The sequence below is a fragment of the Mus caroli genome, unplaced genomic scaffold (genome assembly GCF_978045245.1).
Source record: "Mus caroli unplaced genomic scaffold, Mus_caroli_1 scaffold_2, whole genome shotgun sequence".
NCBI lineage: Eukaryota > Metazoa > Chordata > Mammalia > Rodentia > Muridae > Mus > Mus caroli.
This window is the reverse complement of record NW_028227257.1, coordinates 84082733-84108815: the sequence shown is the minus strand read 5'-3', so window position 1 is coordinate 84108815 and position 26083 is coordinate 84082733. Positions and strand designations below refer to the sequence as shown.

The window sequence follows — 26083 nt, the reverse complement described above, 5'->3', positions numbered from 1 at the left end:
TTTTTCCTTTCTGCTTCCATACTGTGAGCTTGATCGATGAGTACATTGATTCATTCAGGATAAAGCACCAGGTAGTTCACACACCAATATCAATGAAAAAGCACTGTATCAGAAGAATTTAGTGTGCCAGATTCAGAGTACAAACCCCCACTGTTTTGTGGGCAGTGCACAGATTTAGACTTCAGGAGACTTGTAAAGGCTACTTTAAACACCACAGTTCATCTGGCTGGCATTATTAGGAACTGTCACATACCAGCTATGTATTACTAGCAGCCTAAACTCTGAATCCTCTATGAATATGTGCAGGTGGTAGAATGTTCTCCCTTTCTGTGGCATGGCCAACATAACCCATAGAGAACCCGTTCTTTAATGTACATGAATATGTCTTGATAGCTCAATTTTTTACCGGAGAGTATTGCTTCAAGAGTGTGGTTGTATCTGTCACTCATGAAGTCTGTGAGTGCCTGGCTCTTTCTTTGAATGCCGATAGTATGTATAGACAAGGATTTTTAAACTTTCAACATAAGCATGATTTTTTTTGCTTCAGTCAATGGTAGGTTCAACAAAAATTTGTAATTATTATACAGACACTATTTTATAGATTAATGAGTGAATGAATACGAAGAGAAGTAGAACCAGAACTAGTGTTAATTTTTCCCTCCACTAAACCCCTGCATTGCTTCCCCTTTCTAATACATGCAAAAGGAGAAACAAAGTAAGGCTGTGCTTCTATAGCAAAACCTAACTCTCTTGTATACGCTTATTTTTCCATTCTCCGATCTGAAAGACATGATCATTTCCTTTGTAAATATAGCACACCATATCAACAATTAACTTGACACCCATAAGATAATGGCTTTAATTCTTGTGCAAGACATACATTTGTTTGTCTTCATTTCCTTTGGGAAAAGATAAAAATCCGTCTTTTAAAAAATGATCCCCAGGTATTAAATTCTAAATCATAACAACAGCTAGCATTTTCAAATGTCTGTATGCATGGATGCTATGATAAACACTTGACATAGATTATCTCATTTAATCCTCACAGAAACCAAATGAAGTGTTTACTGTCATTATCTCTATTTGATGAAGAGGATACTGAGGCTCAAAGAGACTTAATAACTTGTCCAAGATCACCTAATGCTGAATAATCAAGAGTGAGTGCCATGAAAGAACAAAGACCAGCCTGGACCAGCATATTTTTGAGAGGATAAGCCACAGGTTAGCAGGTGAGCAGATTTCTCTATTCTAATTGAACTGGACACCTAAATATCAGTCCAATAGTGGCACAAGAACTCAGCCATGGGCTTATCTCATTGAGAGGATCACCGACCTTCTGAAAAAAAAAATCAGAGGCTGAATCTGATACTTTGAAGTTGCATTTCTGAGAAGTAGGCAAATGGGTTGACTTATCATTTGTAACTAGCTCCTGAAGGTGATATAAGGTTCATGTCATCTTGCGTTTTCAGTGGTGTCATGTCAGAGATTGCTGGTCTTGAGCTTTTCTTCATTCCCATGAACATCTCAGAATGCCTGACTTAAACACTTCTCTCTGTAGACAGTTTCTACAAGCTATTGATAGTGAGTTTCCAAATAATTTGGGTCTCTGGTGCATGATAACTGCATTTCAGGAAGGCAAGCCTGATGGGTTTCCAATCTCACAAATAACTTTGCCTGTCACTTAAAAATATCAGAGGTGTTACTTCACTCAAGATGATGCCCTCCAGGTCCATCCATTTGGCTAGGAATTTCATAAATTCATTCTTTTTAATTGTTGGAACAACATGATGTACTAACCAGAACCCCGGAGCTCTTGTCTCTAGCTGCATATGTATCGAAAGATGGCCTAGTCGGCCATCAATGGAAAGAGAGGCCCATTGGACTTGCAAACTTTATATGCCCCAATATAGGGGAATGCCAGGGCCAAAAGAATGGGAATGGGTGGGTAGGGAAGTGGGGGGCGCTATGGGGGACTTTTGGGATAGCATTGGAAATGTAATTGAGGAAAATATGTAATAAAAATATTAAAAAATATATCAGAGGTGGAACTGTTCTAGAAGTATTTTGTGGTCTAAAACCTTTAGTCACATGCTGTTTACAAGATGGACTTGGTACGAAGTGGTATGCTCATGCCAGAAACATCACAATAAATAGCTTTCCCCCTATATACTTTTCTTTTTCTTTCTTTTTTTTTTTTTTTTTTTTTTGTACTTGACCATTTCCAATACTTAGGTACCATTCTCTCATCTTTCATCTTCATCTCCCCCCTATGGTACTCTGTGATCCAATATAATGTAAAATGTAACTTGATTGTGGAAATTCTAAGTCAATGTGTTGTTGGCCAGGAGATTGATGAGTTAGTTTATTCTCTGGATTGAAAATGAGAAGAGGGGACAGGACAAGTCTAGAGTGACACAAAAGAAATGAATTGAAATTCAGAATTTTTTATTTCTCTTGTGTATGGCAGCATCTTTGGGAACTTGTGACAGATGCACTGAAATACTGTTGCTACTGGTTTGTTATCTTAAACTCTACTTGTAAATACCATAAATACAATTTATTTGTGTCTAAACATCTCAGTTTAAATTAATGTATTCATAAACTTTATACATATAAAATGTCTCAAGCTAATAGAGTTCATTTATAATTTAGCAACAGGACTATTTTGCAAGTCAATAGATAGTCATGTGTCATAGATGTGATATAGTTTTTACTCTACTGAAGGTAATAAGCTACTTGCTTCTACAAGGCAGCTATGCTCAAAAACAGGTCATGATTCTTCGATTGTGAAATTTATTAGATTCTTTGAATTTTCATAAGATGCCAATATGATTAGTATGCTTATTTATATCATACTTTTTTTTTTTTTTTTTTTTTTTTTTTGGTTTTTCGAGACAGGGTTTCTCTGTGTAGCCCTGGCTGTCCTGGAACTCACTTTGTAGACCAGGCTGGCCTCGAACTCAGAAATCCGCCTGCCTCTGCCTCCCGAGTGCTGGGATTAAAGGCGTGCGCCACCACGCCCGGCTCTATATCATACTTTTTATGTTTGAAATGAGATAAATATAATAAGGAGAAAGTGATTGTCATTTGTGCTTTATCTCACAAAATCTTATGGTTCTTAGAACAAAAAAATGCAATCCTTCTGAAAAAAATGTAGTTTATAATTTTCAGATTGTATCTTGTACTGTAAGTGTTCTTAGATATGTAGACAGACACATATGTATGCCTGGATACAGATCTGGAAACATGATCTGTTTTCTAAAGAATGCACTGTGTTGTCTATGTAGCCAGAGAGAGCAGGGAAGGGCAAGCAGAGACAGAGGGTGAGGTAGAGGGGGGCGGGACGAAGAAGTGAGATAATTTGTGAAAAGCAGAGAGATTCCTTTTTTATAGATTTATGTTGCAGGCAATATTTCAACCTAAGAGCATGAACACTTATTTGCTACTTGGATGCCCTTGAAAAATTACTTCATCTCCTGCATTGTTTCCATTGTTGACAGAAGGACCACAATAACAGCACTGACCTCAAAATTTATTATCAAAATCAGTAAAGCTGTGCATATGAAGAATGAAGAATTGTGTCTAGCATAAAGAAAGCACTCAACAAACATCTTCACAGTTGTTTTTATTTCATAATGCATAAAGTTTCCCATTACTCAGGAAAAGTATGCCAGTCAGAAATGGTATCAACCTTGATTTGGGTTTCAATATTTGTTGATTGTAAAGTAAGCCTTTACAACTCTCAAGTTGTCTCTTAATGGATATCAAGGTTGAATCAGACTATGTGTTTAGAGCCCCCCATGGTGCCTTTTCTGTGTTATTGAAACTGGATTGCAGAGCACTCTCTCCAGTCTACCATGGTACGTCCACAATTTCTAAATACATTTTGATTCTTGCATGAAGTTCTTTAAAACTCAAACAAGCTCGTGCTTGGCAAGAGGAGCAGATATGAGAGCATCATCGAACTGCACCTCTGAGACCCGAGCTGGAGAAGAATTAAGTAAACAATTCCTTTCACTCTCATAAACAAACTAACAAAAAAAAATCCTTACTTTTAAATGGGAGGCAGAAGGTTAACCCACTGTGTGTAACATTTTTTTTCCTATTGAAAAAAAAAAAAGAATACCTTTGCAAGTAAGTAGAAATATTTTTAGGCTGTGGGAGGTTCAACAGCCTTAAGCACCTTTATGTAGAAGCACCTATACACATCTCACTGCATTTCAAGAAGGTTCAGCCATTGATGAAGTGTTACTTGAAAGCCACCTTTCTATTTTGGCTTCTGCTAACTTCCTCTGGTGTGCTTTCTTTCCTGCTGGCCCTTTTCCATTTGACTTTCTTCCTGATGCCCCATTGTTTGACTTGCTTTAGATAATGTGAAAATACTGACTGCAGATGCCAAGGGTGAGAGGGCTCTTCTTCCTCACTGAACTGCATGTAGCAATTCGCTTTTCTCACTTCCAGGGTGACTTTGCAATCTTTTGGTAAATATTTCACATATGTGCATTGTGGTCATATAGATGTGAAAATGAACAATTCTGCTTAATAACTTAATCATCTCACTTCAGTTTCAGAGAAATACAAAACCAAAATGCTGAACCAAATTATTAATTATGCTTTTAAGTTTTGAGATGGTTTTTAGCTATAATAAAATGGTGAAAATAACAGTGGATTTATTGTTGCTACTTCACACCTTTAAAATCCAATGTCTTTCAAGTAAAAACTTGAATGCTTATTCTTTTAAGAGAGAAAATGTAAACTTAGTTTAGGTAGCCCATTTATATATCCCATGGAAGTCAATAAATCTCCAATTAAAACCTGTACATTAAATCAGACCATTTCCAGACTCAGATATCCCCAAACCATGTTATGCAGAGGGTGAGTTTATGAATGATAAAATCTCAGGTCCTTTCTGTGTTCAGCACACATCCTGGTAAGCTAAGAAGAACTAGCACCCTAAAGTATACCCTCTTTCTTCTTGTGTACGGATGGCTAAGCAACAGGAAGCTTAGTACTTTTAGTGGATTCTTGTTTTTTTTTAGACAGGGTTTCTCTCTGTAGCCCTGGCTGTCCTGGAACTCACTTTGTAGACCAGGCTGGCCTCGAACTTAGAAATCCGCCTGCCTCTGCCTCCCAAGTGCTGGGATTAAAGGCGTGTGCCACCACCGCCCAGTGGCTTTTAGTGGATTCTTAAATAAAATAAGAGTTAAAAGTGTATTCATTCTTCAGGGGATGCTTTAAATACTTCCTGGCTTTGCTTCATAATATTCAAGTTGGGTAATAACTGAACTAGATTTTGTTTTCTGCTCTTGTAGAAACCAGGCCATTTAGGGAAGAGAATCGCCCCAATATCTAAGAACACACTGAATGTTTTCTGTGTAGAACTATGGAAGGACAGAGAAGGCCAAGCCCATGTTTACATGAAAAGAGACACAGAGTGAGGCTAAATATCACCAAAAGAAAGACTTAGGTAGCTAAATTTTGCATGGTAAGTGGATTTTTACTGGGAATATAATATATATTAATATCAAATTCCCACTACAATGTATTCCCAGTTACCTACTACCTTACCCAAAGCATGAAGCAAAATGCAATTGCTTTGCTTTCTCCTCTTTTTTGTCATCAAGATGATTCTCAGCCTTAGGAAGAAACAACAAAGAAAACTTTTGTGCTTGTGTACATGGTGTATTTGATTGGTTCTAGTCTTAGATCTCAGTCTTAAATGCATTTAACTCACTCAATGGACCGCAATGCTTTTTAACCCTTGGTTATATGCTCTCAAGATAATATTATTAAGTAGTATTGCTTGCTGTTTGGACAAACTTAAGTAGGAAATATAAATATCCTTTTGTTATTTGACCTTGGACAAGTTGATTAAACTTCACTATTGTTTATTTGTTTCTTATTTTAAATGGAGATAGGCAAGATTTTTATTTTAATGTTTGATATTATAACATAAATACATCATTTCCCATTTCCCTTCCCCCAAATCCTCCCATATACCTCATTTTGCTCTAATATATGGGTGCTTTCATTAACTGTTGATATATATCATATCATTATATATGAACACTATATGATATATATATCACAAACAAAAACAAAACAAAAACATAATGAATATAAATAAGTGAAAACACTAGAAAATCAGCATTAACTACTCATTTACATGTCAAAGAGGTACAATGACATTGACATAAACGATGTTGAGATCAGCAAATATATCATCCAAATGACTAAAAAGAGGAGACAGTAGAGCAAATAAACTTGTTATGTGCATTGGAGAAGTTAGTAGGGAACTATGAATAATATTGTAATAGAGAAGTAACTGGAAATTAATATTCAATATAATATATTCCTGGTGAAATCCATTTATCACTACATATATATATATATATACATATATATATATATATATATATATGTATGGGTGCATATATTTCAAATATTCATTGCGTTTTAGAAACAGCCTGGGTCCCATTACTTACTGAAGAAGAAGGGATACTGTGTGAAGCGTACACTTCTCCCACAATGCTCTGTGTGTCTTACATTCTGCATTATATTGATGTGGGGTATTGCCTTGAAGGACTTGGATTTATTTTTGAACTCCTGTCAGTGCTCCATAATTAACATTGCCCAGAAGAGAAATGCTATTTTGCCTCCTGCATCATCAACATAACTGTCAGCAAATAAGAAAGTCCTCTTTGCCATTACAGCTCTTAATGTAGGAAGCAGAATAGAACAGCTGAATGGCTCCACACTGGGCTGTTAGGAGGACTGGCATTTGGTATGATACATTGTAGACCCACCCACATATTTTTGCTTTAAAAATGAGTCTTGAAATGACATTTTAATCGCATTATTCTTCCAATTTTCTAATATGATATATTTGCTGATCTCAGCATTGTTCATCTCAGTGTCATTCTACCTCCTTGACATGAAAATGCAAAGTTAATGATGATTTTCTAGTTTTTTTTTTTCACTTAACTACATTCACTATGACTTTTGTTCATGTTGTTGTTTTTGGTTTTGGTGGTCTATATTCCATAAAATAATTCATGGTTTTCTATCCTGTAATTTTGCTGAAATTTATAACAATAGGTAATTAAACCTTTTTTGTGAAATGAAAGATAGTAATAGCTCAGCCTTACTTTACTACATGGGAGGCATCTAAGCACAGATCTTTAATAGTCAAAAATTTTTGTAGCCTCTACATTTGCAGTATGCTCAAAAGTAGCATTAAATAATGTAAGGTAATTTTCTTATATAAGGTGGTGCTTATATAAGAAGTTTTAAGTTTTAAGTGCATGCATAGTAGTATATTGAAATGATATAGACACTTCAAAATCATCTTGACATGTATTAAAAGTTAGAACAATTCATTTCCAATACAGCCGAGAGATTTTACTATTATGTTTCTCCTCCAAACTAAAAACACAGATCCATACAACAGTGTTTACAAGAATATTTACAGAAATATTATTCCCAGTATCCCAGAGATGAAAATAACTCAAATGTCAACTTATTAATTGATAAACAAAATGTTAAATATTTATACAACTGAAATCACTTATAAATTTGAAAATATAATGAAATACTGATGTATGTTGTAACAGAAATAAACTATTAAAACAATTATGCTGAGTGAACATAGACAGAAAATGTCACATAGTTTAAAAACATTATAATGAAATTAAATCAATATTGTATTAAATGCCAAAAATAAGCAAATGCATAGAAAGCAAAAGTGAACTCATGCCAGATATCTTCTACAGAACTAAACTAACTAGTCTCATAAGATAGTTTCAGAGGGTGAATCTGAGCCTGGATACCTGAGTTCAACTCCTGGGACCCACATGGTATAAAGAAAGAACCAGATCCTACAAGTTGTCTCTGACTTCTGGAAGCATTCTGTGGTGAAGAGGCATCATCATCTGTCCTTACAAACAAATAAGTAAATATGATTTAAAAAATAAAAATCTAAGAAAACTACCCATAAGCCTGACACAAAAGGAACAAGACACACGGGATGCTGAGGCTGACTTTGTTTTTTGAATATTGCTCTAAAACACTAGCTTCACTACTAACAAAGAAGTGAATTCAGTTATTGAGGCAAGGGAGATAGAAGTGATGAAATGTTCAAAAACACAATTATTCATGATCATTTTGCAAGCATGTGGTGATATTAAAAACTTCTAAATTATGCTTTTTGATCAATGGTATTTTATAGGTAAATTATATTTAAATATAATTATTACAGAGATTTATGGTATATTATACATACTCATGAATAACAATAGAGAGTGAGAACAAAGTAAATGTAGAAGGAAATTATGAATAAAATTCAATTTAGACTTTAGATTTTATACATACCTGATCAATATTTATACTGTGATAATATCAGAGTATCTTTTAAATAAGTAAAACATGCTGCTTTTATATTTTTTAAGCACAGGTGGATGCTTACTCTTCACAGTTCAAAGATTGATTGTTAAGTGTTGTTAATAAGAAAAAAGAAGTAGTACTTTTGGTCATTGATACATACTTGGTCCATCGTTTGAGACTTGCTAAGGAATTACATAAAGATGAGGAGGCAAGAAATACTTTCTTAGGCAAATGATTGGATCTAGAGGGTATCATCATGAGTGAGGTAACCCAATCACAAAAGAACTCACATGATATGCACTCACTGATAAGTGGATATTAGCCCAGAAACAAGCCAAGATACAATTTGCAAAACACATGAAACTCAAGAAGAAGGAAGACCAAAGTGTGAATACTTTGTCCCTCCTTAGACTGGGGAACAAAATACCTATGGAAGGAGTTGTAGAGACAAAGTTTGGAGCTAAGATTAAAGGATGGACCATCCAGAGACTGCCCCAACCGGGGATCCATCCCATAATCAGCCACCAAACGCAGACACTATTGCATATGCCAGCATGATTTTGCTGAAAGGACCCTGATATAGCTGTCTCTTGTGAGGCTATGCCAGGGCCTGGCAAACACAGAAGTGGATGCTCACAATCATCTATAGGATGGAACACAGGACCCCCAATGGATGGGTTAGAGAAGGTACCCAAGGAGCTGAAGGGATCTGCAACCCTATAGGTGGAACATCAATATGAACTAACCAGTACCCCGGAGCTCATGTCTCTTGCTGCATATGTAGCAGAAGATGGCCTAGTCGGCCATCATTGGGAAGAGAGGCCCCTTGGTCTTGCAAACTTTATATGCCCCAGTACAAGGGAACACCAGGGCCAAGAAGTGGGAGTGGGTGGGTAGGGGAGTAAGGAGGATATAGGGGACTTTTAGGATAGCATTTGAAATGTTAATGAAGAAAATATTTAATAAAAAATTGAAAAAAATAAAAGAAATACTAGAGATGCTGTTTCTCTACTCTGGATCACTAATGATCCTCTGTGTAAGAATAGACCACAGGCAAGAAAAGAAAAGAAAAGAAAAGAAAAGAAAAGAAAAGAAAAGAAAAGGAAAGGAAAGGAAAGGAAAGGAAAGGAAAGGAAAGGAAAGGAAAGGAAAGGAAAGGAAAGGAAAGGAAAGGGGAGGAGAGGGAAGGGGGGAGGGGAGGGGAGGGGAGGGCAGGGGAGGGCAGGGCAGGGGAGGGGAGGGCAGGGGAGGGGAGGGGAGGCACAGAAGAAAAAGAAAAGGGCAAGCAGTGTCAGGTAATGCACACCTATTGTCCCAACACTAGGGAAGCACAGGAAGGCAGAGGGAGGCAGATCACTGAGTTCCAGGCCAGCCTGGTCTACAGAGTGAGTTCCAGGACAGCCAGCTACACATAGAAAACTTAAACCTGTCTTAAACAAAGAGACAAAAACCTGGGAAAAAACATATAGAAAGGAAAGAAAGGAGGGGAAGGAAAGGAGGAAGAGAGACTGAGGAGGGAGGGAGGAAGGAGAGAGAGAGAGAGAGAGAGAGAGAGAGAAGTCCAGTGTTTATGTTTAAAGATGTCTTTCCTGTTTTTCATATCCAGGGTAAAGTGTGCATACCTAAATTATTTTCTCACTGAAAACATATTTCAGTGTTTTATCTACCCATGTGTAGCAGGTAGATCTTTCAAAGAACTTTAGGCCATCAATTCTGATGCCGAACATGTAGAATAAGGAAAGAAGCTTGTCTGAAAGCATCATGTGTCTTTTCCTAATGGAAGATTTAGTACACTTAAGAACATTTTAATGAGTTCAAATCAGATTCACAGCAGAGTGCACAAATGAGAAGAACAAACAGAGGTCAAAATGTGCTTTCTGCGTTCTTTGTTGCATCTGTTAGATCTTTGGGGAAAGGACTTAATGTACGTTGATATGTGATTGTTTCAGTTTTCCGAGAATGTAATTCAGTCTATGTCCGGTTTCATTAAGACTGCTATAGGATAGCTGGAGTAATTCGAAGAGAAGAGAGATGTGAAGGGTACTGAGCGTGCTCACTGAAGTGCTTGTTTATCTTGCAGTTTACTCTTAGACCATGCATAAATCTATTATCTGATGTCTATTACAATTTAATGTTTGGTATCTTTGAGTAACTCTTCTACTCAAGTATTGCAATCACTTCAGATTTGGGATCCTGAACCATTTGTTGCCTGTGACACATCTAAGATGTGTTAACAAAGACTGAAGTAGTAGACACAGATGTAAGTTTACCTGAACTGTTTCTACATGATAGATGCTTAGACTAAATTGAAATGAGTTGACTAACACCTTCTCTGTCCCTTTGTGTTTCATCAGCCTACAGCTATTTATAAAAGAAAGAGGCTTTTAGGAGAGAGGGTCTCAAATGAAAACTAACATCTCTCTCCTTGTATAATTTACATAAAATAAAAATTCTTTGGACTTTGTTACCAAGTCATTTTATGGATCAATTATTTCACACCCCATAATAAACCTATTATGAATTTTTATGCTATGTATATAATAAAATACAAAAACTGAGGTTTAGATTTTTAATATAATTTGAATTATCAGTGACCAAAGCAAGAGGAAACTTAAAAAAAAAGAAAGTCAGAAATCTTTCATGAAGTTTATATTATTCTAATACAATTTCTAAAGTTTGAAATTATGAACACCTTTAGTTATGCAGAAAAATAACTTTATTTATTGTCATTTGATAGAGGAGGAAACTGAAGGACCGAGGTTATAAACCTAGCTCTTCATAGGGCAAGGGGCATATCCATTACAATGTGATAGTAGGACCACCAAACCCTTCTAAACTTCCAATATGACTTCATGAGAACTTTGTATGTTCTTTATTAGGATACCTTTGACATAGAGCTGTGTCCCATACCTCAACAATATATAAATGAGAAACAGTGAGATTTCTATCTCTTTCTCATCTGTGTTTGTTATTTGTTCTGTTCTTAGCCTAGTTTGCCAAAGAGTAGAAGAGAAAACACTTCGTGCCTTCGGGTTTATATACATTTATATGTTAGACATTTTCACTAGCCTATTGCTGACAATTGATAATGTGTTTTCTTCTTGAACTTCCATAGCAAAATGCCACTGACTGTGTGGTTTAGGCAACAGAATTTAAAATATATATATATTCTCACATTTCAGGAGTTCTGATATTCTAGAGAAGGGTAGGAACATGATTAAGAGGGGAGTGAGAGACAGAGAGGGACTGATGTCTTCTTTTTTCTTATACAATGTAATTTTCTATGACTAAAACACACAAGGTGTCCTTTTTCTTTTTCTTTTTATATTTAATTTTACCTTCTGTGAATCCAGTGTCCAAGTTGAGTCATGTTGGAGTTTAAAATTTCAACCCATGCACTTCAAGGACACAGTTCTGTCCATGATAGTTTAAGGGTTGCCAAGATTCGTGCCTTGTAACACATGATAAGCACTTGCTCCACTGAAGTAGATGTTAAAAGTGGTAACTTCATTTCAGAATCAACCCAAGAGTCAATCTCAGCTGTAGCAGAGAGAGGTGAAGAGGGAAAAGATGTGTGTTGAGAAAAACTTTCTCCCCAGCTGTGAGCTTGTAAAACCAGAAGCTTTCATGCAAGGTTTGAAGAAGTATAATTTAGATAATCACATTCTAAAGGACAGGAATCAGAAAATATCAAGGGAAAATATTCCCAAGAAAGTTCAAAATCCATCAAGACAATTTCAATTGATTTTAAAGATTGAAAGTAAACAGCTCTGCCCGGCTGCTGGGTACTTCAGGCTTATTAAGATGGGAGCATTGTCTTTTAGCTTAGACTTCCTCATCTCTCAGAAATGGTCCTAATTGTTCAGCTCCACAGGGTGCCCAGGCTCACAATCCTGTGCCCAGTTTGTGAGTTGCTGGCCAATTGTTCCCTAACTTGCTAACAACAAGGGGGTGGCCTCTTTCTTTAAATCTTAGAAGGGAGCATTGCTGCCCTGTAGGAAGAGTAACTGCCAGAATGGCCTCCAAATTGTCTGGTCAGTCATGCTTTTTTTCTAAAGACTATTCAAAGTCTTGGTAAGAAAGCATTGTTCCACTCCCTAGTTCCTGAATTCAGACAGCAAGCCTTCATTCTGCCCTATTGTTTGTCTCCCACTTAGTTCCAGCTGGCACTATCTGCTAGAACAATTTCATTCCTATTTTTGACTGTAGTTAAAAATGGCTAGTAAACCCTCTTCATAATCTCTTTCAGAAAGGAATTATGGGTAGCAGAGTCTCACCTTTGATGTTCAATTCAGAAAATGGTTTTAGTGTTTTGTTTTGGTTTTTCTTTTGTTTTGTTTTGGGTTTTCTTTTGTTTTTTTTGTTTTTGTTTTTTTTCCCCTGTGTGCTATTGCAGAGCATTTTCCAAATCTTCAGAGTATTTTTTGTTGTTGTTGTTGTGATTATTTCACCTGACAATTCCTTTGATGTCTTTCACACCCCTCATATTTTGCAAAAAGTACTGATAAAAAAAAAGCTGTGTGCTTTCAACACTATTATTGTATTCTTTCAAAATGAAGGTATACAATTGTACAAAGGTATGTCTTACAAAGTTCTTTTGCAATGCACTAGATAATAATTTCATCATATTCTTGCAACCCTGTCATATTTGACTTTCTTGTTAACCTGTAATGACTCAACTCTCATTCTTCTCTGAGATGCTATAGACATGTCTCTCTTGTTTCTGAAACAGAATCCAATGTATACCCAGCTGGCCTCAAATTATATAGCACAGGCTGACACTGAACTTCTAAATCTCCTGCCTCTGTCTCCTAAGTACTAGGTTTACATGGCTGAACTATTAGGCCCAGAATATGCAGTGCTAGAAAAAGAACCCAAGTTTACAAATCCTAACCCAATGTTCCATCAAATGAGCTCAACACACAGTCTGAGACTCCACTTCAATGGTGTCATTTCTCCCAACATTATGTTTACAATAAAAGGTGCATTTTGAAAGATGACTCGGCTGTGTTTTCCAAGCTCTCCTCTTCCCTTTAATAAGATGACTTACTGTTTTAGTTAGGCTTTCTATTGCTCTGGTCATACATCATGTCAAACCAAAATGAGGGAGGAAAGACTTTACTGTATCTTATATTTTCAGTTAAAATTTTATCATTGAGAAAAGTTAGGGCAGGAACTTAAACAAGGCAGGAACACGAAGGCAAGAACTTATGCAGACACCACGCAGTAGTTCTGTTTAGTGGCTTTCCCTATGACTTCCTCAGTATGCTTTCTTACCTGTTAGAAGACCAACAGCCCTAGGGTGGCACTGCTCACAATGGACTGGTCTCTCCTCCATCAATTATCAATCAAGGAAATGTCTTACAGGCTTGGTCAGAGGCCAAGCTTGTGGGGGCACTTTCTCAATTGAAGTTGTTTCCCAAGTGACTCTGGCTTGTGTTAAGTTGACAAAAAAACTAATCTGCACACCTACTAAACCCTCTCCTGGATTTTATTTTAAGTACATAATTTCACATTTCATGGAAGATAATCTGTGTTTAAATAGTATACACTTCAAAGTTCTTCAAGATTCTCATTGCTCACCACCAAAGACCCTCCAGGTTAGGTGGTATTTGTTAGAGCAACATCTTATCTCATAGAACCCAAATTTGGTTCAGTTTCCTTAAGCTGACCATGCAAAGCACTTTATACTTGGTGCCTTGTGCAGAACCTAATGTGCACACAGCTCTATAGGCTGATTGTCTACTTTCGATGGACTTGAGTTTCTGTGAGGACTTTCTTCTTGACTTATAGGTTACCGTCTCTTTGCTGTAGTTACACAGCCTTCCCTCTGATGAGAACAGAGGTGACACATAGATTAGAGAATAGATTCTTAGAAAAATACTGAGTGGCTATTTGAAGTTTTACTCGCTAGCAAAATAAGGTCAGATAGCAATGTCTAATTTTCTGATTCCCAAGTAGCTTCTGTGATACTAAGAGAATCTGGTATGGGCAAAGTGATTCACAGTCCTGTCCTTGGAAAACCTAAACTCACTAAATTTTATTTACTAAAGTGGAGAAGCCTAGGAAAGACAAAAGTGCATATGGAAATGACTGTAATTTTGATACAAGTGGTTCAGGTAACAGTGGATGCAGAGGACATGTATAGACTGTATCACAGGGTAGCTGAGAGTAAGGTTAGAGCTATTGAAGATGATGGTTGACCTGTCATGCTTCTAAAACCTGGGAGGAAATGAATGGGACTTTTTTTTAAATCATTGCTGATCCTTCTTAATATTACGCTTTCTATGATTGATTGTGGGACTCTACAGACCTGACTTGCTGATATGTGTCAGAAGCTAACCTACACGTGTGTTTTGAGTTGGACCTGCCTGAGGAATGGCTGTATCAGAAACACCAGGCAGTACAGCTGGGCACTTCCATCTGTATCGTCTTTTATTAGTATTAGAAACAAGCCAACCCCAAGTGATAATTTGAAGACTTAAAGATGGCTCAAATATAGATCTTTCATTATCTCTCTCTTTTTACAGCTGTCATCTTCTCATCTATGATGTGTTTTAAACAGCTCTGCCTGTTTAATCTTTAGTAGTTTGATGAACTCACTATAAAAAGCTGTTGTGTTTTGTATAAATCCTTAATTGGAAGTTCATGGAGGTTACTGATGGCTGTCCTCCAGAATGTGTGATTTCTAAGGAAGTTGCTTCCCATGTTGCATAGTGATAAAATCCAGGGCCTCAAAGCTAACCTGAATGGTTTAAAATACCACCTCTGATATTTCTCCAGGAGTTTGACTTCTCCAGGACTCAGATCACTTCTAGTTAAATGAGAATAATAATAGTGTCTGCTTCATAGAGCTTTCATGATTGTTAGATAGGCCCAGAATATACAGTGCTAGAAAAAGAACCCAAGTTTACAGATCCTAACTCAGTGTTCCATCAAATGAGCTCAGCACACAGTCTGAGACTCCACTTCAATGGTGTCATTTCTCCCAACATTATGTTTACAATAATAGGTGCATTTTGAAAGATGACTCGGCTGTGTTTTTCAAGCTTTTCTCTTCTCTAGGACTCAGATCACTTCTAGTTAAATGAGAATAATAATAGTGTCTGCTTCATAGAGCGTTCATGATTGTTAGATTGTCTAGCACATAAGAAACAGTAGTGCTCAATCCACAGGTACACACACAAAGAAGATAAGGATTGGAGGCTTGAATTTTTCCTGCCAAACCTACTGTAAAAGGTAGTTAAACAGTGGGGATGGAAGCCTGTCTTTGATCTGCACTAGTGTGGATTTGAATCCTGGCCATTATTTAGAAGATATATAAGTTTAAGGAACAAGGATTGACAGCTTTGTTAATTCATAAAGTTAGGAAAATACAATATCTCCTTTTTCTACACAGAATAACGTTTGAATGATGTCAACATTTACTGTCAACATCATCTCTCACCGTGTACACTTTAGCAGCTTCCCAATTGTTCTCAATGTTGCCAGTCTTATCTGTATAATAACTCATTCTCCACACAACTTTCCAAGTAAACTATACATTGAAGTAGGGGACTTCCCTGTGTAATATGTTCATGGACATTCTATCATGTCAAAAATAAATGTCAATCCTAAAAGGGTGGCCTAGTTGTTCCTATACAGACTCTGAATTGCCCAATCTCCCATCTTATCAACAGTCACCCTTCCTTTGTTTGCTCTGCTCCAATCATGAGTGAATCCTGAGCATACTGACTTGTTTCAAGAAGTTAACCAATCAGATGTAGGCATGCAAATGAGGTGGTAAGCATAACCCAAGCACAACCAATCCGGGTGTGAGACATGCCTCTCCTAGGCCTATATAAGCAGCACCAGTTCTGGGCTTGGGGGTCTCTTCCCCTCTGCAATCAAGCTCTCCCAATAAACATGTGCGGAAGGATCCTGTTGCAGCTTTCCTTCTTGCTGGCCAGTTGGGCACGCGCAAGACTTAGGTACCCAGACAGTATAAAAAAGATGCTGTGTGTTGTCATTTAGTAAAATGTAGTGATGTAGACATTCTATCATGTCAAAAATAAATGTCAATCCTAAAAGGGTGGCCTAGTTGTTCCTATACAGACTCTGAATAGCCCAATCTCCCATCTTATCAACAGTCACCCTTCCTTTGTTTGCTCTGCTCCAATCATGAGTGAATCCTGAGCATACTGACCTGTTTCTTTTGGCTTTGTTTTTTGTTTTTGTTGTTGTTTTTGCTTTTAAAACTTTGAGCTTGATCAGGTCCTTTGTATATGTTTACACACAATAATCATTTCCATAAAACCCAGAATGTGTTCTTACTCCTATCATGCCTCTCCTCAAGGACATCCAGAAATATCATTTTCTATCATCTCATCTAAAGTGGACAACCCTCCAGGCTAATTTACATTCTCTCACACCTTTCACATGACTTTTCAAACTTTACAGACATCATGTTTATTGGGATCTTTACTTATACATTGTTTCTCTTGTCTGACACTTAAAGGTGTCAGTATTTCCTGAATTGTTCATATTATTTTTTCACAGGATGTAACACATAGTAGGTGTTCAGTGACATAATAGGAAGAAACGAATAAGGCAAGAGAGAGATCCTCTTACAACATAAAAGGTTTTAAGTATACTTTTTGCACCACTAAGAGAAATTAAGCCAGAAGATTGAGCTCTGTGTAGACATGTTTCACTGACAAGTAGAGAATGCCATTCACTGTGACATCTGGATTCCATGAGGAAAGAAAAGAATCACTGTCAGTCTTCTGAGGCCAGGAATCTGAGAACTGCCACCATTCAGAGGAGGAAGTGTGTGACTTTTCAGGTCATGCTTCTGACAGTCAACTCCTGGATTGTTAGTTGGGTCTGTGCATGGCTGCTGGAAGCTGCTTAGGTAAGGATTCTGGTATCAAATACCTTCTGCCATAGTTACTCTGTCTCCCTGGGGGTTAAGTGTTGAAAACACTAGATTTTAACGAGTTTATACCAACACTTGTTTTGGCAAGCTGGTTAACCAGGCTGGCATTTACCAGGAACACCTCTGCCTTGTATCATGTCTTTTTTCCTTCAAAAATAAAATAGATAAGATTCTAACCTTAGTTCCTGGTTGTCTGCATCACAGCCTATCTATTTCTAGAAGGCCTGGAGAATACTTTCTTCCAAAATCTGTTCTCAGTGGCGCTGAAATTGCTTTTTCTGCCTCCACCAGCTGGACACTCAAAAACATGATATGACAAAGACCTATTTAATTTTGTCATCCTATCATCTCAACGAATGAGGAATGTGAAGCCTCATCCTGATATTACAATTGTGCGTGGCAGTTTCACATCCAGAGTGGGAATGACATGCCTGGCAAATGCCTTCTTCCTGTCAGTGATTTCTTCACATGACATCCTCCCACAGGTTGTCTTGAAGGGCAAGCATTACCAACTGTGAATATTGTGCACACAGATATGTCATCGGCTATATTGGCACTAGCCCTTTGATGGCTAACTTTATTACAGGTACCATTGTAATAAATATTAGCCAACATAAACATTGGTACCTTGAATGCTTAATGCAGTGGATAAGGAAGCTGAAACAATAGAAGTTAAATTTGGCATATAAATTTACCCAATCATGTCACAAGGCAACCCGGCTTATTATGTTCTATAGTGATAGCATCTGCTTGATCAGTAGTCATCCCTTTATGTGCTTTGGCTTTCTTTGTCTGGCCTGTGGAATATAGAACTATTTGCATTTATCAAAGTAAAGACTTCCACTTTAATTTTTAATGCTACTTATCTAAAGCCAATACCTTCAAAGGGGCTTTTTGTGCATCTCTCAGCAAGATTCCAGGCTTGTAATTATAATTCTGCATCTAACTTTGCTGGTGTTGGAAAGTTATGACCAAAGCAACTGCTTTCCACTTAGCTCCTAAAGTGAGATTTTAAAAAACTATAGGATATATGCTCTATATCATGGTAGAATTTTTGGTAATGGGTTGTCAAAATGATGTCATATTTAGGATGAAAGGTAAGGGCCATGGACCCCTTATTTTCATTATCCACATTTCTATGTAAATTCCATCTTCATGGAAAAAAAGCAAAAGGAATAGTGAACCATTGAGAATGAAGTGAATTTAGGGTTCTTTGAAGCAATAAGATCCTCCATGATGGCTACAGCCCAGGAAATGGAAAAGAAGAGCACAATTTCAATGCACTGCTCTCTACTGATCAGGTATTACACAAATGTAGCTCCTATATCTTATCAACTCTGTGTTAATTGAATTTTTGCACATATACACGTTTCCTAGACAATCACTTTAATATTAAGTAGATCTCTCTTTTTTAGCTATTTTTTCTTTCTTTTTTTATTAGATATTTTCTTCATTTACATTTCAAATGCTATCCTGAAAGTCCCCTATATCCTTCCCTGCCCTGCTCCCCAACCCACCCACTCCTGCTTCCTGGCCCTGGTATTCCCCTGTACTAGGGCATATAATCTTCGCAAGACCAAGGGCCTCTCCTCCCATTGATGGCCAACTAGGCCATCTTCTGCTACATGTGCAGCTAGAGAAATGAGCTCTGGGGGTACTGGTTAGTTCATATTGTTGTTCCTCCTATAGGGTTGCAGAACCCTTCAGCTCCTTGGGTACTTTCCTCCATTGGGAGCCTGTGTTCCATCCAATAGATGACTGTGAGCATCCACTTCTGTATTTGCCAGGCACTGGCATAGCCTCACTTTTGTATGGAATTTCCACTTCATCTTTCTCCAGCTTCAGAGACATTCCTGTAAAGATCACCACCATGGCTGAAAGCATGTTCTCATGGCTTTAGGATTCCCAGTTAGATGATTAACAACTTACAAAACGTCACTTGCCTTATTCATAAAATGGGAATTTTAGAAGCTCATTTTCAAAACTTGGTAGAAGGAAGAATGGGATTAATTATACAGAGAGTGCAAATTTCTCTAAGGTGCATAGGTAAATTTGGGAGAGGGCAAGTGAATTCTTTTCCTAATTAATGGATGAAGTAGAAGTAGTGTTATAGGAATGGAAATTTAGTGTTGGAAAGTCAAAACATTTCTGCAATTCTTTTAATTTGATTTTTCTAGACAGAAAAGGTAATCCAATATCTGCATAATCATTTTTGACATCACTTCATTATTAAACACAGGATTTTAAATCTCTCCATCTATTCACCAACTTATATATGATGACTTCATGATTAGTAAGGAGACAGAGAGTATTTAAGTAATCTATAGTCAGGAAAAATTAATGTATCAAGTAGAACAAGAATGATTTCCAAGGAAGGGAATAAGAATGTGTTGCTGAAAAACTTGTCTGGAAAGGCTCCTGCCAGGCTGAGTATAAAAACTTGATTGTTCTTCTCAGGGTGTGTGTACATATACATATACATATACATATACATATACATATACATATACATATACATATACATATACATAAACATCATATACATATACATGCATGTGTTCATGTGTGTATTTGATTATTTTGGGGTACAGAGAAAAACCTAAGTAGTAATGAAAAAAAAGCCCATGTAATACATAAAAGCTAAAGAAATCAGCATTTTTAAATAAACACTTCTGAATAATTAACTTTTTCATGAAATTTTGCCAGTGCCAAAATCTTTCAGAGTACTATAATCTCCTGAGATGGTTTATCACACTTATTAAAGATGCAAAATTATTATTTGGAAGAGGAAGGGAAGGGCTTCAGATCTTTGAATTTGTAAATAGGCTGATGTTAGATGAGGGTGGAGAACATTCTTCATAAATTCCGAGGAAGAAACAATTTACACATGAGGACTGTGGAAACGAGGTTGGGTACCATCTTCAAAACTATGGAGTTAGCACTTTCCTGTAAGGAGCTTTTGTGTGTAATTGATTTTTCCCTGTGAAATTAATGAATTCCTTTCCAAAAAAGCAATTGGAATCACCAAGGAAGAACTTGGAGACTCAATAATGCCATCAGGACTTGAAGGGTTAATTCTTCAGTCACCACTAGGTGTCAGGTTGGGACTGGTTTTGGGAACTTGCAGGCTCTGACTGGCTTTAATTGAGAACAGACAACCTCTCTGTTCATTTCTGCCACAGTGCTGCTTCCTTAAATAGAGACTTTTACACTGCATATGTCAAATCTTTGGAACCTTTCTTTTTTGTCTTATGGGTGTTTACAGCATTTAAACTTTTCACCCCAGCATGAGCCTCACAGGAAGGGGGTTTTGGAGAGGAGAAATGTAATTTAAAGGGGGTCGGCGTTTGTGGGCAGATTCTTTTTGTCAGTATCCCCCAGAACCTTCTTCATTCTCTGTCATGAAACACTTAGAGCTTACATGCAAGCTGACAACTAGGTTTTCTTAGGCCCTGTAATCTTCAGTAGAGATAAAAAAAAAACCACCGAAAGCAAGAAGGTGCAGACTCATTATTTTTGTAATTTTGAGCATGTAGATCTTTACATCTTTAAAATGAGTATATCACTTAAGTAAGAAAGAATACATAAATTTTATGAAATCTCCCTAGAAACTGTAAATTAAGAAGTAACTTTATAGTTAAGGTCTTGATTCTGAGACAGAGTAAACCATAAGCTCTGTGCCCTTGTTTGCATAGAAGAAATATCACTAATGCAAAACTGCAGTACTTGGATCTCTTGTAGAATGTCACTGGAACAATTCCTTATAGGAAGGCTAGCATGCCTGGAGTATTATAGGCAAAGGATGGAGCTGTGTGGGAAGAAAATACATAAAAGAAAAGAATTTGACCATTATGTTAAATAATCTGACTGAATTACTCTAGCACAGGCTGCAATCAAAATTGTATACAGAACAAATATCCAAAAGGTTCACAATAAAATCTAAGCTAATTATTATAGCCTACATGTTCTTATCCATCTTTGCATCTTCATATCAACTTTTGCTCCATTTAATTGCCTTGTACAACTATAATCTAGAAGTGGAATTATTTTATGACCAACACTATTTGTCACTGAAAGCCTTTTTCAGCCCAGTTTGATCATGTTAGCACAGCTCACCTCTCTCTGTGGTGAGTACAATCACCAGTTCTTCATTAAGGCAGTTCAATACCATGCATTGATATATAATACAGTTCTAAACAAAGAGACATGAGGAAGGCTAATGCCTTATGGTCCGAGTTTAAGAAAGAAACATTTAAATATACAGATAATTCCTGATTTGAGGCATTATGCCATATGTGCCAGGACAGCACACCCACGATCTCATGGTTAGCAAAAATGTTGTAAAGCTGAGCATGTGGAGTCTATGGAAATACCAGAGGCTTTTGAAGATGAAATTGAACTACTGAACAAATCCAAGAACAACTATCTTTTCTCCCACTGCTTGTAAGAAATCATTCAGTTTTAGAATACATGGTAAATAAAGTAGTCATCTTTTATATTACTGTAAAAATCAATAATATAGAGGGAATGGAGAGAGAGCTCAGAGAATAAGAGCATATATTGCTTTTTCAGAGGGTCTGGATTCTTGTCCTGGAATCAGGCATCTCATAACCACTTACAGCTATGGATCAAAGGGCATCTGACACCTCTGACATGTGTGGGCCTCACCACGCACATATACATAAGTATAAATTAACTCCCACACATACATAATTAAAAATATGTTTTAAAATAATATAACATTACATGGTTAGAGCCATGAAAGGACATAAAACCCACGCTCATGCAACAATTATTGAGCATGTGGAGTTTATTAATGGTAAATTCTTCATTACACATGCCCACTAGCTTTTTTTTTTTTTTTTGCTTTTAGGAAAAGAAAGAGTGACTGGAGATGAAATCACTAAAACAGTTAAAAACCAAGTTTTAGAGTCTTTTTTTCTTCAGTCTTTTCAATTTTCCAGTGAATGTAGAATGTCCAAGAGACCGGCTTTTCTATTTATAATCCTGACATTATAACATCTGAGCTTCATAATGATCTCTGCATTATTTCGGAGTCTTCCTGTATATTTATAAAAGCTTGCTCACCACTAATACTCATGCAGCTCGTGTATTTAGTGAAATTCCCCCGGAAAATTCTCTTTTCCCAAGACCACTGGTGGCTGCTGCTTTTGCATCCCAGGCTTCTCACTCACACCTTCTCTTTACCACTTGCTTATGCTAAGTGTTATCGTACACAGGGAACCTAGGTGTTTTATGCTTCCTTTTTATAGACTTGAATTTGTTCTTAGCTGCTCAAACCTGCATGTCACCACCTCCTTGAAATAACTGCTCTTTAGATCCAACTCTAGTTTATTGACATTTTTTTCCTAAGTACTGAAAAATCTTGTTTTAAATAACAGAAATAATAGATATTTAAATACTTTCTGACTTTTCACTTCCTGAAAAGATGATATTATACCCAGAATTATTCTTTCAGACTTAGTACCGGCAATGTTTATTCATAAAATCATAGGTTGTAACACACTATTGTTTAAATAAAGTTATAAACAATTTATACATGTAAAACTTGCACATATTTGATGGTTGAATTCAAACAATAGCTAAGAAATAAGACATAAAATAATAGAATTTGATTGTTTCAAAATTCTGTGGAATTTTTCCTTTCCCAAATTACCTGATCCAAGAGCATATCATCAAATTGTGATGATCTTTAAAATAAGGGGTACTTTAAATGCCATATATCTGTTTCATACACACAGTTCCTACTCCAATCTCAGTGAGATATGTTAGTGTTTGGTCTGGAGTTCAAGATGAAGGTGATGGTATCGAGTTGTGATAGATTGGGTAGATTTTATTGCCACTGATATCAGTTTATGGGTGCTAAACCCTTCGTGGTCATGAGGCACTTAGATGAGCTGTTTATTTGCATTGATTGTCGATTATTTGCTTACCCACTAACCTGCAATGTTTATGTTGTTGTTTTCCTCTATACATGATAATACACCTCTAAAACCTCCTGAGTGTTCCTGTTAAAGAACATGTGTGTCATAGTCTGTCTTGAGGGGCAGTGCCTTGAAAGATATTAAGCAAACAACGGACAGCTGGGTGGCATCCAGCACCTCCTAGGTATATGAGTCAGAAGGAATATCTGTTTATGATGCAAAGGCATCCTATGGGAATCAAAAGAAAGCAATCCCTATCTCAGTTTTGGTTTTGCTGGAAAAGAGTTTATGGAGGTTTTTCGGGTCTCCTTCAAACAGGTGCTGTTCAGTGCTCAGCTACTTGCTGAAAAGTAATTTCACACCTGCAAATTCTCTCAAGAACGGAGCGCAATGACATAGAGGACAGGAGGGTAGATTTTCCTTTCTTGTTATTTCCTGACAGTTATTTATTTATTTAGCACAGCACCAGTCAGATTGCAGAGCCCAATAAAATGATAAGGCTGCCCTCCCAAATGTTAGGATAGGTATCAAGATCCACTCCTTTAGGGGCCTTTTAGAAATAGAAAGATCTGAATCTGAGCTTTATCTGCTAAAAAGCTTATTTTCTAAAATAGTGTTGTCTTATGTTGTTCCCATGAAGGACGCTTCTGTGTGTAGACATCCCAGGATTATTTCACTGACAGACAACAGCAAAAGGCTTTACTTTATTTACTACAACACTAGGACTTGATGAAGGTGCAGCATCAACTTCCTGTTCCAGAAAACCGGAACTGTTATATACAGACTTTTCTTGCTTTTGACCAAGAGTCCACTTCTTATAGTTTAGTCCAGTAAATAACAGAGGGAATTTCAAGTTGAAAGCAAAATTGCACACCAAAAGTTCAAAGATGTCTTCTTTTCAGTATATGATATTACACAAAGAATGAAAACCTTCAACAGACATTTAGTTTTCTGTCTACAACAATATATGATTTGATGTCTCGGTGGAGCCTGGTATTGATAGCCTTTATCTCCAAACCTGGTAAATATGGGTTATAAGTGGAAAGGAAACCTTGTGGAATCACAAAAATATTGTGTGTGTGTGTGTGTGTGTGTGTATCCATCAATTTATACACATGCCCATTTAACCAACTGTCCATCTTTGTTTTAATGTATACATTCATTTATCTTTCTATCAGACTGTCCAAAGTGAGACCTACAGGCAGATGATGGGCCATGACAGAGATGGATAGTCAGGCCATTGATTCAGAGATGTTAGTCCTTGCCCTTTCATTCCACATCTATAGCCAAAAATTTAGCATGGTGAGCAATTTCTATTGCTTAAGTTTTGAGTCAAGTGTCCACCAACACACAGCTTGTGTTGTTGAATATTTTCAAGAATGGTATTTGAATCTCCTATATTTCATGTGCAGCATATCTTTAGTGATCTCTACTGCATCATTTGCCCCTGTCATATGCTTTTATGGCATGTGCCTTGGAGGCTTGAGAGAAAGCTCAGTAGTAAAGGTTGACTTAATGGGTAAGCCTTAAGGCCTGAGGTGATCTCCAGAGTCCATGTATAGGTAGAAGAGACAATGTTACAGAGTTGTTCTCTAAGCTCTTCACAAATGTTGTGGTACATGCACAACTTCCATGTCTTCTCTACTCTTCCTTCTCTCTCTCTCTCTCTCTCTCTCTCTCTCTCTCTCTCTCTCTCTCTCTCTCACACACACACACACACACACACACACACACACACATGTACACACAAACACACACACATTAATAATGCATAAAATATTTTTAATTAAGTGAGCCTTTTATCCTAAATTGCGAATAATCCAAGATATTTATTGAAGCTTTGAGAAGTGCTGTTTTCACACTTTTATATGCTTGCTTACTCAGTTATCACACTCAGACCCTTCTCTACTCCACTTAAAGGAAGCGTCGTGCTGACGGTATCGTGTAGTTATTCTGAGCTTGCTTTGTGAAATATCAAAGAGGTGTGCAGCCTATTATCCAGTTCATACCTCAGTATCAGTTCTTTTTAATGTGATTTATTTATTTTGCCTGCTTGCCCTCACACACATACTCCTAAAAAGTTTATGAAAAGCAAAGGCAGAATAAAATTTACCTATATTAATGCTGGGAGTTTTCCGGTGTATTATCTCTCTCTAAAATATGCCATGTTTGAAAGCCAAGGAGAAAAATGACACTTTGCACAATGGGAATGATTCTGTATAATCAACTGACTTTATCTAGGTACAATAATTAATAGTGTCTTTTATCCGTGGCAGAATTATGGTTAGCCGGTGTGTAATTTTTTCTGTTGTTGGAATTTGGAAAAGGAAGAGTCCGGTCCTGAGGAATCTCATTTTAATAATATTTACCATGGTGAACAATTTACAAAAGGCATTTGCCCACAATCTGATTTGTTTTGTTAATCAAAAAAGAAGAAGCCTGTCATGGTAATAATAACTGGAGAGATAAAGCTGGGCTAGGGGTGTGGGGAGAGAATGTATTGAGGGCACTGTAGGGGTGTGCAGAAGAGCAAAATAGAAACCTTATCTGAAGCACATATTTATCCACTCCACAATAAGACAAATAAAATAAATGTGAAACTAAATGAAGCTTTCATTTTGTGTGTATGTGTGTGTGTATGTGTTTTAGTGAAGTTTATCCCTTAGTTACTCTCTGCAGAAACAAAGAGTCTAGATACAGTTTCCCTAGTTAACTCTATAGTCAAGTGATTCCTCTCATAACTACTATGGTCAATACATTCCACTGCAAAAAAAAAAGAAAAAGAAAAAGAATAGAGCATATTTGTATTATCTATTATCGCATAGCAGTGCTACTGTAC

General features: G+C 36.9%; 1 protein-coding gene across 7 annotated transcripts in view; it reads left to right on the top strand.

The window, feature by feature from the left end:
• Lrrc4c (leucine rich repeat containing 4C) overlaps positions 1-26083 on the top strand; it is a 1324975-nt gene that overhangs the window by 262758 nt on the left and 1036134 nt on the right. For all 7 annotated transcript variants that reach the window (XR_015046506.1, XM_085834625.1, XM_085834628.1 and 4 more), the window contains one exon: positions 1049-1229. The gene's annotated coding sequence lies outside the window, so the exon portion shown is untranslated. The remainder of the gene's footprint in view (positions 1-1048; positions 1230-26083) is intronic.